Here is a 13,659-nt window from a genome sequence, read left to right on the forward strand (position 1 = left end):
AAGTCTACTATTACTGATTTGTTCAACAACCTAAGAGAAGCTTGTAAGGTAGTTCAAATAACTTCCAGGAAGTGTGCTCAAGAATTTTGGCTGGGTCTTTGCAACAGAATCCAACAGTCAGCTGACGCAGCTGACAGTTGACAGTTGTATGAGGGCATTAGAAAGGCCATTGGGCCAATATAGAACAAGACAGCTCCACTGAAAGATTTGGATGGCAATATTATAACCGATAAAGGGAAGCAACTGGAGAGGTGGATTGAGCACTATGGAATGATATACTCAAGGGAGTCCTTAGTAGACCAACGTGTGCTGGATGAATTGCCTGAGTTTGAAGTTATGACTTTGCTGGATGTCAAATCTACACAAGAGGAACTTGAACAAAGCATCAAAAAGATTTCCAACAAGAAATCTCCTGAAGATCTGACTGTTTACCTGCTGAAATCTATAAATGCGCAAAGACTCGCTGCAGAGATTGCATGAGGTATTGCTACTCTGTTGGAAGGAAGAAACTGTTCTGCAAAATTTTAAGGATGCACGTTTCATCCAACTCTATAAAAACAAAGGAGACAAGTGACTGTAATAACCACAGGGGTATCTCTCTTCTTAACATCTTGGAAAAAATCTTAAGTCATATTCTTTTACCTAGACTTCAAATTTAGCTGAGAGAATCTACCCTGTGAGCCAGTGTGGCTTCTGCTTGGGAAAGACCACCATATACATGATCTTCTCTGTAAAAAAAACTGCAGAAAAAGTGAAGAGAGAAGTGTATTCCACTGTACATGGCTTTTATAGATTTAACAAAAGCCTGGTCGATCAGGACTTTACATTGTTCTGAAGAAGCTTGGTTGTCCACCTATATTGCTAAACCTTGTGAAATCCATATACGATGGCATGAAGGCAACTGTAATGTATGAAAACCAAGAGTCTGACTCATTTGACATCAAACAATGGAATGAAGCAGGGTTGCATACTGGTTCTTATATGATTTAATATTTACTTCTCATTCCTGCTTCAGTATGCGTTCCATGATGTTCAAGAGGGTGTCTATCTTAGCATGAGACATGATGGAGGTTTGCTTAACATCGCAAGGTTCAGAGCTAAGGTGAAGGAAATCATCGTAAGGGACCTGTTGTTTGCAGATGATGCAACCCTTGCAGTTCACAATGTATACAACATCTACAACATCTTATTACCAAGTTTTCTGATTCATGCAAAATCTTTGAGCTAGCATTAAGCTTGAAGAAGACTGCTATCATGCACCAAGGCTCTTCAGAATCCGTTCCAGATATCAGCTTAGATGGTATTCCTCTAGATGTTGACCAGTTTTGCTACCTTGGCTCTACTGTTACCAGCAATTTAGATTTTGATGCTGAGCTTAATAGCAGAATTGGCAAGGCAGTCAGGAACAAAGCACTATGTTGCAAGACAATGCCTGGAATAACAAATTGTCAACTAAAGTGAAAATCTGTATTTACGAGGCATATTTATCCACCCTTTTATATGGCTCAGAAACATGGATGACTTATACCAAACATACCAAAAGACTAAACAGTTTTCATATCAGATGTTTGCAAAAACTTCTTCTAAGAAAATGGCAAGACAGGGTGACAAATGTGGAAAGTGTTAAATCGTACTGGTATGTCATTCATGGGAACGTTGATTAGTAAGAAAAGACTCAGGTGGCTTGGACATGTCAAGTGGATGCCGGATTACAGGATCCCGAGGAGTGTGCTGCTGTACTCTGAAACTTACAAAGGGTCTAAAAAGGGAGGCAGACTCCTGTGCAGATTTCAGGATATTTGCAAAATATGATTTAGTATCCTTTGACACCTCTGTGGATGATAGAGAGAGGCGTGCGGGATGCCGCTCTAGTTGGTGGAGTCAGCTTGTAGATGGAGCGAGGCATTGTAGATGGAGTGAGGCAGACTGGATCAAGCTTTGTGATGACCAGTGTCAGAGGAGGAAAGAATCTGTTGCTCGGATTCAGAGCATTGTTAGTGCATGGGAGTGCCCTAACTGTGGATGGAACTGTCACTCACGCATCTGACTCAGCAGCCATCAAAAAACTTATCCGCGCATACACGATGCACTGTAAAGAGTGATGGTGCCATTGAAGTAAAGAGCTGGATAAACTGGGCATCATAAGATGACACTGATGCCTAATGGCTGACCACTAGAAAGTTTAACTCCAGATATATGTGTCTGCTCAGAAATCTGATCTAACCATGAGCAGCATGGTTTGTTGAAGGATAGGTCAGAGCTCCATAACAAAATTGATGGTGCAGCTTCTGAAGGTTAGGCAGAAGAGCTCTCAGACCACCTCTGATCAAAGTAGCCCATGCTGTAGCCTGATGGTTTTCTTTATAACCCCTTTTGATAAAAAATGCCTATCCCAGACTCCAGGTACTATTGACATAATTAAAAATATTATGCCAAAAAAAGCCTGCAGCTTACTTTCATCCCCAAACCAGAAAATAACTAACACAAGATTAAACCAAACACAAACAGTATTCTGTATGACCTAGAGACAGCAGTCCTTATTGTATCTCTAAGTAAAGTGATAGGCCTTGTAGCATACCGTACAGGTCAACAAGTTTGGGCTATTTCAAACCAGAGATGAGAGTGAATTCCAACATGGAGAGTCCCTTATGGAGAATGCTCTGCTGACAACCCACTTTAAAAATAAAGTTATTTCTGTCCTGAGTCCTTCTGCTGACAGACGCAGTGGACAGTTTAGCATGAGGAGAGATGGTCTCTCAGGTTGGCAATGGGTCCAAACCTGAAGACCGTACTCAGATAAAACTTTAGTGACTCTAATGCTGGTAGCTTAAGATTCCTTAATATTATATTTCAGCTGAATAGCTGGGCAGGTATCCCCTTCATGTAGAGAGCCTGGAAGATGGATTCTGACTTCTTGAGGTACTCCTCTCTCCCTATTCCAGGCTATGTCATCATGTAGAGGAAGACACAACATGGTTTAATGGATAGGAAACACTGGACTGGGACTCAGAATACATGGTTTCTATTACCAGTTCTGCTACTGACCTATGTGGCCTTGGGCAATTAGTCACTTTACCTTACTGTGCTTCTGTTTCCTCTCCCACAATTGGTCTATCTTACGTGTCTAGTTTGTAAGCTCTTTGGGAGAGGGGCTGTCTCTTACTATGTGTTTGGTACAGTGCATAGTATTTTGGCCACATGATTAGTATTAAATTAGTGCTTGGAGGCCCCAAGAGCGTTAAAGACTTGTGAGTGACTGTGATACATGTAATTTATATTAATGATGTAGCCATGTGTACATGCATGTGGTAGTGCATGCACAAAGTATGTATGCAATTGTGTATGCAGACTTTGGAGCTGGAAATCTCACCCTTATTCTAAAGCCACAGTCTGGTTGGTAATTTCAGTCTTTTTGATGTCACACCCATAGACTGGTGTGTGATCAGTGTGTGGCTGGCAATCAGCAATGAGAAACCATATATAGTAAACTGTGTCTTGCTGGGAATTTTATGGCTTTTAAAGGAACTGTCTGTCTGATGCTTACTTTATTTTTGGTGAGCAACTTTTCTTTCAGACAACAGGACCATTTTGGATTCATAGACAATACTGGCCAGTTCACAGATAACACACATGAACATTAATTTTTGATAGAAGAGCTCAAGCATGGAAGTAGAAAATGGGATTGAAAATGATTTTGAGCAAAACAAACCAATCCATATAGTGTGACACAGGCATTCAAGTATAGTCTCTCCTTTGTTCACCTACACATCCAATAAATGCCAATGGAATTGTCATGTTGCTCAGGTATCAGGACTGCTTCAAAGGAAGGTCAATATTTTTGACATAAGGATCATAAAAATGTGGGGGTGGGGTTATTTTTTACAAATTGGGAATAATTTCTGTTACTATGCCGCACAGATTTGTATTTGCACTTGAAGTGTTTTAAAATGGAGAGTTTCTCAGGGCCTCTGACCATTAACAAAAGAAGTCTTCCTTCTCAACAGAGCAGAAAGAGTCAGGCTAGTGATAGTCCCAAAGAAGTGAAGGGGTTGGCTTTGAAATGATGTGATTGCAAGAGATTTATAGTAAAAAGGAAATTAAACCCTTAGTTTCTCAGGTTACATATAGGGACCCCTACTGCCTCCATGTCCCTCTCAGCCCTCCCCGCATCAGTAGCAAAATGGCTCACAGAGTTGCCATGTTGTCATTGGTTCCCATCTAGCAGATATACCCATGTGAGCCCTCTAAAGGGGCAGAGAGCATTTAGAATTAGTTATCCCTGCTCCAAGCAGCACTAGCAGGCATATTTACCTGGCATAAATTTATGCTGGATTATAAAGGGAACACAAAATGTATAGAAATGATTCCTTGATTCCTCCACACTCCAACAGGCTATGAATTATTTTTCCACAAAACTACTCTGAGGGATTAAATTCCCAGTCCTGAAAATCACTTACACGTGTGCTTTACAAGCCGTTTGGTGGATTCAGTAGGACACATAAGCACATGCAGATCTTTACTCACATGAGTGATCCCATGGAATCTAGTTGTACCACTCACAAGCTTAAAGCTAGATTCTCTTAAGAACTTTGCCGAATCAAGGCTAAATACAGTGGGGCTGAACACATCACAATCTGAAGGACCTGTACTGCCTAAACACCTTTCCAATCTGTATTGCCTTCTTAGCCCAATGCATGATTAAGTCACTTCCGATCCTCTCCATTGCTATATGATGTAAGGGGACATAGGGACCTTGTTCAGTAGTTGAACATACACCTTTGCTTTTCAATTAAAATCGCTGTACCGCTTTCAGTTCTCTACTGAGCACCACAGGGAGGTTCATATGTGTAAAGGCTGAGTAAAAACTGAGTAGGGATCTCAGGCTTTGGCCACAAGCCTTTTACCATGGTAACCTTAGAAAAAATATGCATGTTTCATTAAGTTCTTTTGCTGTTTTTAACACCCAGAGCCTGTCACACACATTGTTGATTCAAAGTATATAACGAGCATCAAATATCAAAACAGAGATAATTTGTGAACCTTGTAGGCTGCAATAAGGATTAAATAGAGTACATTTGAAAGGTTAGAATTCATTTTGGGCAGGAAGTTGGATGTCAAGTGTAGGTTGTCAGGAGCTGTGGTAAGGCATTCATGAAAAATTCTGTTTATGCAGAGGAATACAATTTCAAAGAAATTTCATAAGTTCACTTGAGAATGTGGAATTGAAAGCTATAATGTATTCCAAAAGGTTTTGCATAAAATATACTGGAATATGTCGCATAATATGAATTAGGAAGAAAGACTGAAATAAAATTGAAAGCATCAGTGCAGAATCCAACAAAACAAATAACTCTTAAAGTGTATGTAACAGATACATAGCTAATATTTGGTTACTGGGTTATGAAGCTAAACTTTTTATATTATTCCTTTTTAAGTATGAAAAACAGCAATAGATATTTGTCAAAAGCATGCCAAAGAAAGCAGCCTGTGAGATAGAGTATTACCTTCTATAATGGACTATAATTCTCAGGAGTATCTTAAATACCCCAAAAGAACAGGAGTACTTGTGGCACCTTAGAGACTAACAAATTTATTTGAGCATAAGCTTTCGTGGGCTACGGCCCACTACATCGGATGCATAGAATGGAACGTATAGTAAGAAGATATATATATATACACATACAGAGAACATGAAAAGGTGGGAGTTGCCCTACCAACTCTAAGAGGCTAATTAATGAGCAATTTTCAGCAGGAGAAAAAAAACTTTTGTAGTGATAATCAAGATGGCCCATTTTAGACAGTTTGACAAAAAGGTGCGAGGATACTTAATATGGGGAAATAGATTCAATGTGTGTAATGGCTCAGCCATTCCCAGTCTCTATTGAAACCTAAATTGATGGTATCTAGTTTGCCTATTAATTCAGTCAGATTTGCGTCTATTTATTCTTTTGCGTAGGTTTGGCCAATGTACATGGCAGAGGGGCATTGCTGGCACATGATGCATATATCACATTGGTAGATGTGCAGGTGAACGAGCCCCTGATGGCGTGGCTGATGTGATTAGGTCCTATGATGGTCCAGCAGGGTTCCAACTATGGGATCTTTTTTGTCCTCTCCATCTTGATGTTCTCCTTCCCAAGACTCTCTTCCTCCTCATCAGCACAGAGACTGTCAGCCTGGGGGTGGGACTGCTCTACTGTGTCCCTGAACTCCTCCAGTTCAGTTACTCTGGTCTCTGAGAGCCATGTGCGACTTGCGCTGAATGCACACATATAGCACCTGCCCACAAGACAGATAATCATGCATGTTGCATTCGGTCCAATAAGATGGGTAGCCCCCAGTCTGCTCCTGGACTTCCGCCTGTATTATTTTTACTCTTGCAGGGTTGTGTGTGTAATGTGTGTGATGTTTTTTGCACAAGGAGTGTGTGTGTGTATGTGTGTGGGTTATTGGCCAAAGTTTAGAGAATATTTATTAGGTATATCTGGCTTTCACAATCCCTCGTTGAACTCCCCTACAAAAGTCCCCAGTTTGTTTGCTAGCTCCTGATAGCATTTGTGTTCATTTGACATCACTCCAAACACTGTTCATCACACTAAGTGGTCATTCACTGGCTTGTTTGTTCCTGGAAAACTCAGAGCAAACTCTACTTCGCATCTAGCAATATGTCTTAATCAGGCATTATGCAATTTACAAAAATCAAACATTTTGATTGATAACATGAAAAATCAGGGATACTTCAGGTGTCATGGAATCATAGAACTGGAAGGGACTTTGAGAGGTCATCTAGTCCAGTCCCCTGCACTCATGGCAGGACTAAGTATTATCTAGACCAGGGGTCGGGAACCTGTCAGAAGTGGTGTGCCGAGACTTCATTTATTCACTCTAATTTAAGGTTTCACGTGCCAGTAATACATTTTAATGTTTTTAGAAGGTCTCCTTTTTTGTCTATAATATATAACTAAACTATTGTTGTATGTAAAGTAAATAAGGTTTTTAAAATGTTTAAGAAGCTTCATTTAAAATTAAATTAAAGTGCAGAGCCCCCCGGACCGGTGGCCAGGACCCGGGCAGTGTGAGTGCCACTGAAAATCAGCTCGCGTGCCGCCTTCGGCATGCGTGCCATAGGTTGCCTACCCCTGATCTAGACCATCCCTGACAGGTTTTTGTCCAACCTGCTCTTAAAAATCCCCAATGATGAAGATTCCACAACCTTCCTAGGCAATTTATTCCATTGCTTAACCACTCTGACAGGAAGTTTTTCCTAATGTCCAACTTAAACCGCTCTTGCTGCAATTTAAGCCCATTGCTTCTTGTCCTATCCTCAGAAGTTAAGAAGAACAATTTTTCTCCCTCCTCCTTGTAACAGCCTTTTATGTACTTGAAAACTGTTATCATGTCCCTTCTCAATCTTCTCTTCTCCAGACTAAACAAACCCAGTTTTTTCAATCTTCCCTAATACGTCATGTTTTCTAGACCTTTAATCATTTTTGTTGCTCTTCTCTGGACTTTCTCAAATTTGTTCACATCTTTCCTGAAATGTGGCGCCCAGAACTGGACACAATACTCCAGTTGAGGCCTAATCAGCGGAGAGTAGAGTGGAAGAATTATTTCTCGTGTCTTGCTTACAATATTCCTGCTAATACATCCCAGAATGATGTTTGCTTTTTTTGCAACAGTGTTACACTGTTGACACTATTTAGCTTGTGATCCACTATGACCCCCAGATCCCTTTCTGCAGTAGTCCTTCCTAGGCAGTCATTTCCCATTTTGTATGTGTGCAACTGATCGTTCTTTCCTAAGTGGAGTACTTTGCATTTGTCCTTATTGAATTTCATCCTATTTACTTCAGAACATTTCTCCAATTTGTCCAGGTCATTTTTAATTTTAATCCTATCCTCCAAAGCACTTGCAACACCTCCCAGCTTGGTATCGTCCGCAAACTTTATAAGTGTACTCTCTATGCCATTATCTATATCCTTGATGAAGACACTGAATAGAACGGGACCCAGAACCGATCCCTGCGGGACCCCACTCATTATGCCCTTCCAGCATGACTGTGAACCACTGATAACTACTCTCTGGGAATGATTTTCCAACCAGTTATGCACCACCTTAGAGTAGCTCCACCTGCATCTAGGTTGTATTGTCTTAGTTTGTTTATGAAAAGGTCATGTGAGATTGTATCAAAAACCTTACTAAAGTCAAGATATATCACATCTACCACTTTTCCCCCATCCACAAAACTTGTTACCCTGTAAAAGAAAGCTATTAGGTTGGTTTGACAGGATTTGTTCTTGACAAATCCATGCTGACTGTTACCTATCACCTTATTATATTCTAGATGTTTGCAAATTGATTGCTTAATTATTTGCTCCATTATCTTTCCGGGTACTGAAGTTAATCTGACTGGTTTGTAAAGCTTTGTCTACAACTGATCCCTATGGGACCCCATTCGTTATGCCCTTCCAGCATGACTGTGAAACACTGATAACTACTCTCTGGGAATGATTTTCCAACCAGTTATGCATCCACCTTATAGTAGCTCCATCTAGGTTGTATTTCCTTAGTTTGTTTATGGGAAGGTCATGCAAGACAGTATCAAAAGCCTTACTAAAGTCAAGATATACCACATCTACCACTTCCCCCCTACCCACAAGGCTTGTTACCCTGTCAAAAAAAGCTATCAGGTTGGTTTGACATGATTTGTTCTTGACAAATCCATGCTGACTGTTACTTATCACCTCATTATCTTCTAGGTGTTTGCAAATTGATTTCTTAATTATTTGCTCCGTTATCTTTCCGGGTACAGAAGTTAAGCTATCTGGTCTGTAATTCCCCGGGTTGTCCTTATTTCCTTTTTTATAATGGGCACTATATTTGCCCTTTTCCAGTCTTCTGGAATGTCTCCCGTCTTCCATGACTTTTCAAAGATAATTAGTAATGGCTCAGATATCTCCTCAGTCAGCTCCTTGAGTATTCTAGGATGCATTTCATCAGGCCTTGGTGATTTGAAGACATCTAACTTGTCTAAGTAATTTTTAACTTGTTCTTTCCCAATTTTAGACTCTGATCCTACCTCATTTTCACTGGCATTCACTATGTTAGACGTCCAATCGCCACCAACCTTCTTGGTGAAAACCAAAACAAGAAGTCATTAAGCACCTCTGCCATTTCCACATTTTCTATTATTGTCTCCCCCCCTCATTGAGTAATGGGCCTACTCTGTCCTTGGTCTTCCTCTTGCTTCAAATGTATTTTTAGAATGTTTTCTTGTTACCTTTTATGTCCCTAGCTAGTTTGATCTCATTTTGTGCCTTGGCTTTTCTAATTTTGTCCCTGCATACTTGTGTTATTTGTTTATATTCATCCTTTGTAATTTGAACTAGTTTCCACTTTTTGTAGGACTCTTTTTTGTGTATTAGATCATTGACGATCTCCTGGAAGAAGATCTTCCTGAAAGAAGTTTGTGGGACACTGGGAAATCAAATGACTAGCAGGCAGGGCCGGCTTTGGCTTTTTGGCCGCCCCAAGCAAAAAAACCTGAGGCGCGGGGGCGGGGGGCGGGGGGGGGGGGGGAGGGAGCAGGCAGGAGAGAGAGAGAGAAGGTGGCAGCCAGGGCTACAGCAGGGGCGCTGCCACGCGGCCCCTCCCGCTGCGCCGCCTCCTGCCGCCTGCCGCGAGGGCTCCGCTCCGGTCGGCGGGGAGGGAAGGAAGAGGACTGCCCTGCAGGGCGCTCTGGTTCTCCGCGCTGCCGCCCCCTACAGGGTGGCCGGAGCGGAACAAGAACAAAAAAAAAAAAGGCGGCCCTGCCGCCCTAGGATTGGGCAGAATGCCGCCTCCAACAATCTGCCGCCCCAAGCACCAGCTTGCTCAGCTGGTGCCTGGAGCCGGCCCTGCTAGCAGGGATTGTCCCAGTAAAACTGGGATGATCTTTCTTATGTTTATACAATTAGCTTCTTTATATTATGAAGTCAATGTATTTTTAATGTGCTTATTTTGGTCAATGAAAATGCTTTTTCAGTTTAAAAAAAAATAAAAATAGGTGAGTTAATATCACCTGAAGTTTCCCATTGTTTGAATGGGAAATGAGTATCAGAATGTCTAAATCAGAAGGTGACTGTAGACTAAGTGTTAGAATTATTATGCAATCAGAATTATTATGCAATCAGCTCACGATAACAAGAATAAAATACAGTAGAACCTCAGAGTTACAAACACCAGAATTACAAACTGACCATTTGACCACACAGCCTTCATTTGGAACTGGAAGTACACAATCAGGCAGCAGCAGAGACAAAAAAAAGAGGCAAATACAGTACAGTACTGTGTTAAATGTAAACTACTAAAAAATAAAGGGAAAGCAGCATTTTTTTCTTTATAGTAAAATTTCAAAGCTGTATTAAATCAGTGTTCAGTTGTAAACTTTTGAAAGAACAACCATAACATTTGTTCAGAGTTACGAACATTTCAGAGTTATGAACAACCTCCATTCCTGAGGTGTTCGTAACTCTGAGGTTCTACTGTATTGAGATGAACAGGAAGGGATCTACTTCCAAGGGATTTTACTTTCTCACCCCTTCTATTCACTGTGTAGATTGACAAATTTTGGTCTGCAGTTTTCTTCATATACTGATAATAGCCTGCTCTGTCTCTGTAATTGAACCTTTTTTCTGTAGACTTTCCCAGTATCTCTCTCTGATATTCATTAGGTTAGGGATATTTCCAATACCAGTCAGCAATGTTAGGGGCTGTAGAGTAGACAGCTTGCCACATTCCTTCCTCCCTTAAAACTCCATATTGATTAGTTCTTGTATGACAAAAGTTTATATTAATAATATAATCTGTCAGCTATAATCTGACTTGATAATAAATATACAGTATTGTTTTACACAATGATAACATATGCACAAGCTGTTTTATGACTATCTGTTCACTGTGTCAGTCAGAATTCTCTGGGTCATTTATGATACAGGGGAAATACTGCACCTGTTTCTGCAATGAAATTCATTGTGCAGAAGTTTGAGGAGCTTGATTTGGAAAGTCCTTGACGAGGTCTTGCACCCTGTACAGACTGCGGAAGATGGGAACAGGGTAGGTCAGGGGAGGAGCTGGAGCTGGGTTTGTGGATCTGAAATTATGTATATTCACTGGTCATCACTCCTTATCAAGCAGGGGCACAGCAGTAGCAAAAGCTCCTGCATCCACAGGGTTGCAGTAGCAGCAATGTAGTGGCACTGGGGGAGGACATCCCCTTTCCTGTGAAAGTCTATGCATGCAAGTCTGGCTACTGTGACAGACCCAGACCAGTGGGGTACAGGAGTCTGGTAGAGGGCAAATATACTGGTCACTGGATGAGTAGTTTGTCACACTACACAATTTGTGTGAGGAGAGAGGGGGCAGATTTTGCCCATGGTGAGGACCAATATTTGAGCTAAAACTGTATAATAATTACAAAAATAATTGCAATGTTGTCACAGGCTCAATGTCTCCTACTTTGAAAGCAATTATTTTGTCTTCTCTCAACACTGGCATTTATATAGCAGTAGTAGGGCTTTACAATGTGAAACTGACCCAAGAACTTTATTCTTATGTGTATGTAGAATGTTCTTTATCCACAGTACTCTCTTTCTTTTCTTTTTAATAAATCTTAGATTAGTTAATAAGAATTGGCTGTACGTGTCTGTTTGGGTAAAATCTGAAATATTCATTGACCTGGTGGGTAATGCGTCCGATCCTTTGGGATTGGTAGAACTTTATATATGGTGAATAAGGTTTTAGTAATCCTCAACATATTTGATTTGGCTGTCTGGGTGGGAGCCCAAGGCTGGATTAGTAAGGGAGACTATTTTGGGGCTTCTTGGTAACCAGTAAGGAATTATAGAAGCTGTTTTGTTGCTGGCTTGGTGAATCTAATTATTAGAACAGATCACCAGTGTTGGGGATCATCTGCCCCATTCTTTGCAGTTTGCCCTGATTGAGCAATCTCAGCATGGCCACTCTCCAGCAATCACGGTCACAGGTTAACTGGACTTTCTGGCCTGCCTTAACCCTTTCTGGGCAAGTGTGAGGAGGACACCCCATCAGACACCTTTAGGGCTTATCTGAACTAAACCAAATTCCCAAAATGTTGAGGTCTGCCCATCACGAGTTTGCAACTCAATGTTGTCTGGGTTCCATAATTTACAGTAATACAAAATGCTCTGGTCCTCTGACTGCTCACAGAATCCTGACTGGCTGATGAGAAGCCTGAAATATCATTAGATTACATTAAATGTGCTGCAGAATATTGGATAATCCTGCATCATTACGAATGTGCTGCTGTCCTGTGAGATAAGGTGGTGAGACTGTCTAACGTTTTGTACTATGGCAGAGCTAGCCAGTAGAATGGAGTAATAATGATAGAGCTGAGAAGTAGCAGGTGTGAAGAACGGCTTTTTCTAAAACACAGTCCTGGAGAGGCAATTGCCAATTCTTCTATGTTTTCACATTAAAATTCTGAGATGGGATGAAGGGCTCATGCTACAGCTCTTCCGGCCGTACTAGGATTGTGGAATAAAGAAGAAACCCATCACTGTAAATTGCACAGCAAACTAAATGGGATGGTATCTTATTTTAAAGTCAGAATATCATCTTGCACAGATAGTGTATATGTTTAGGATGCTGTGAGTCCAACTTGATAGATGTGAATGACAGACGAAGGAGCACTAGCTCTGCTGCTCATTACATCCACTACATATTTATGGAAAAGACCTTTGTCTATGCCAGGGATTTGCCCTGGTTAGACGATCCATCGGTAGCAGCTCACTAGTGTAGCTGTCCTGAGGCAAACCCCTAGTGTAGCCAGACAAAGCTGCAATTGGTCAGAACACACAGGTGAATGAGAACAGGCACAGAGGTGGATTTAATGGCTGAACACAACTCCAGTGTCATCTGCCCCATTTCCCCCGACTCATGTGTACCAGACATTTAAATGGGTCAAATGCGAGGGTTACGGGGCTCCCACCATAAAGAACATAACTCAGAGTAGACTAACCTCAGCCTATCCCTAGGATTCAGCTCACTCTGGTGTATCTTCTCACCCTCCCCACTCTAATGGGGACAGACCGTACCAAAAGAGGGACCTCAGTCTGCAAAGACTTCAGGTCTCCCCTTCTCCCAGAAGCACAAGTCCACCAGAGAAATCCCAGTTCTCTTACTTCAGGGAACTGGCCATTTTGGCCTTTTTATCCACACTGGACACCAGCCACAAGTTATGACAAACTAAACATTCACACAAGTTACTAATATTTATTTCTAAGTTCTACTGCCATTTAACATAACTGTCTCCATGGGGCTGTAAGGAAGGTGGAAAAAACCCAGCAGGCCCCTCTCCATTTTGCACCAATGGGAAAAGTTCCTTCCTAACATCCCGAAAGAGGCAATTGGTTAGACCCACAAATCCTAAAATACACAGCTTGTAACCTAAAACTACAGAGGAGGAGGGTAGGATAGCTAAAATGGAGTGAGAAGCTCCAAAAGACCTGGGCAAAGGTTTAAAATAATGGGGTGGGGAGAAGAAAGGGGCCAATCACCTCCCATCTCCCTCTGGCTGGCCAATGGGAGGCAGAGAAATCCTGGAGGAGAAAGGGCCCACCTTTTGTGTTCCCTCCCCCAGCC

The 13,659-nt window shown here is 41.4% G+C and overlaps 1 protein-coding gene across 1 annotated transcript in view; it reads left to right on the forward strand.

Annotated features, from left to right (window-relative positions):
- LOC113408047 (B-cell scaffold protein with ankyrin repeats-like) overlaps nucleotides 1–13,659 on the forward strand; it is a 111,201-nt gene that overhangs the window by 56,735 nt on the left and 40,807 nt on the right. The gene's annotated exons all lie outside the window — the stretch shown is intronic.

Source organism: Terrapene carolina, unplaced genomic scaffold (genome assembly GCF_002925995.2).
Source record: "Terrapene carolina triunguis isolate 2854851 unplaced genomic scaffold, T_m_triunguis-2.0 Scaffold706, whole genome shotgun sequence".
In the NCBI taxonomy this organism is placed as follows: domain Eukaryota; kingdom Metazoa; phylum Chordata; order Testudines; family Emydidae; genus Terrapene; species Terrapene triunguis.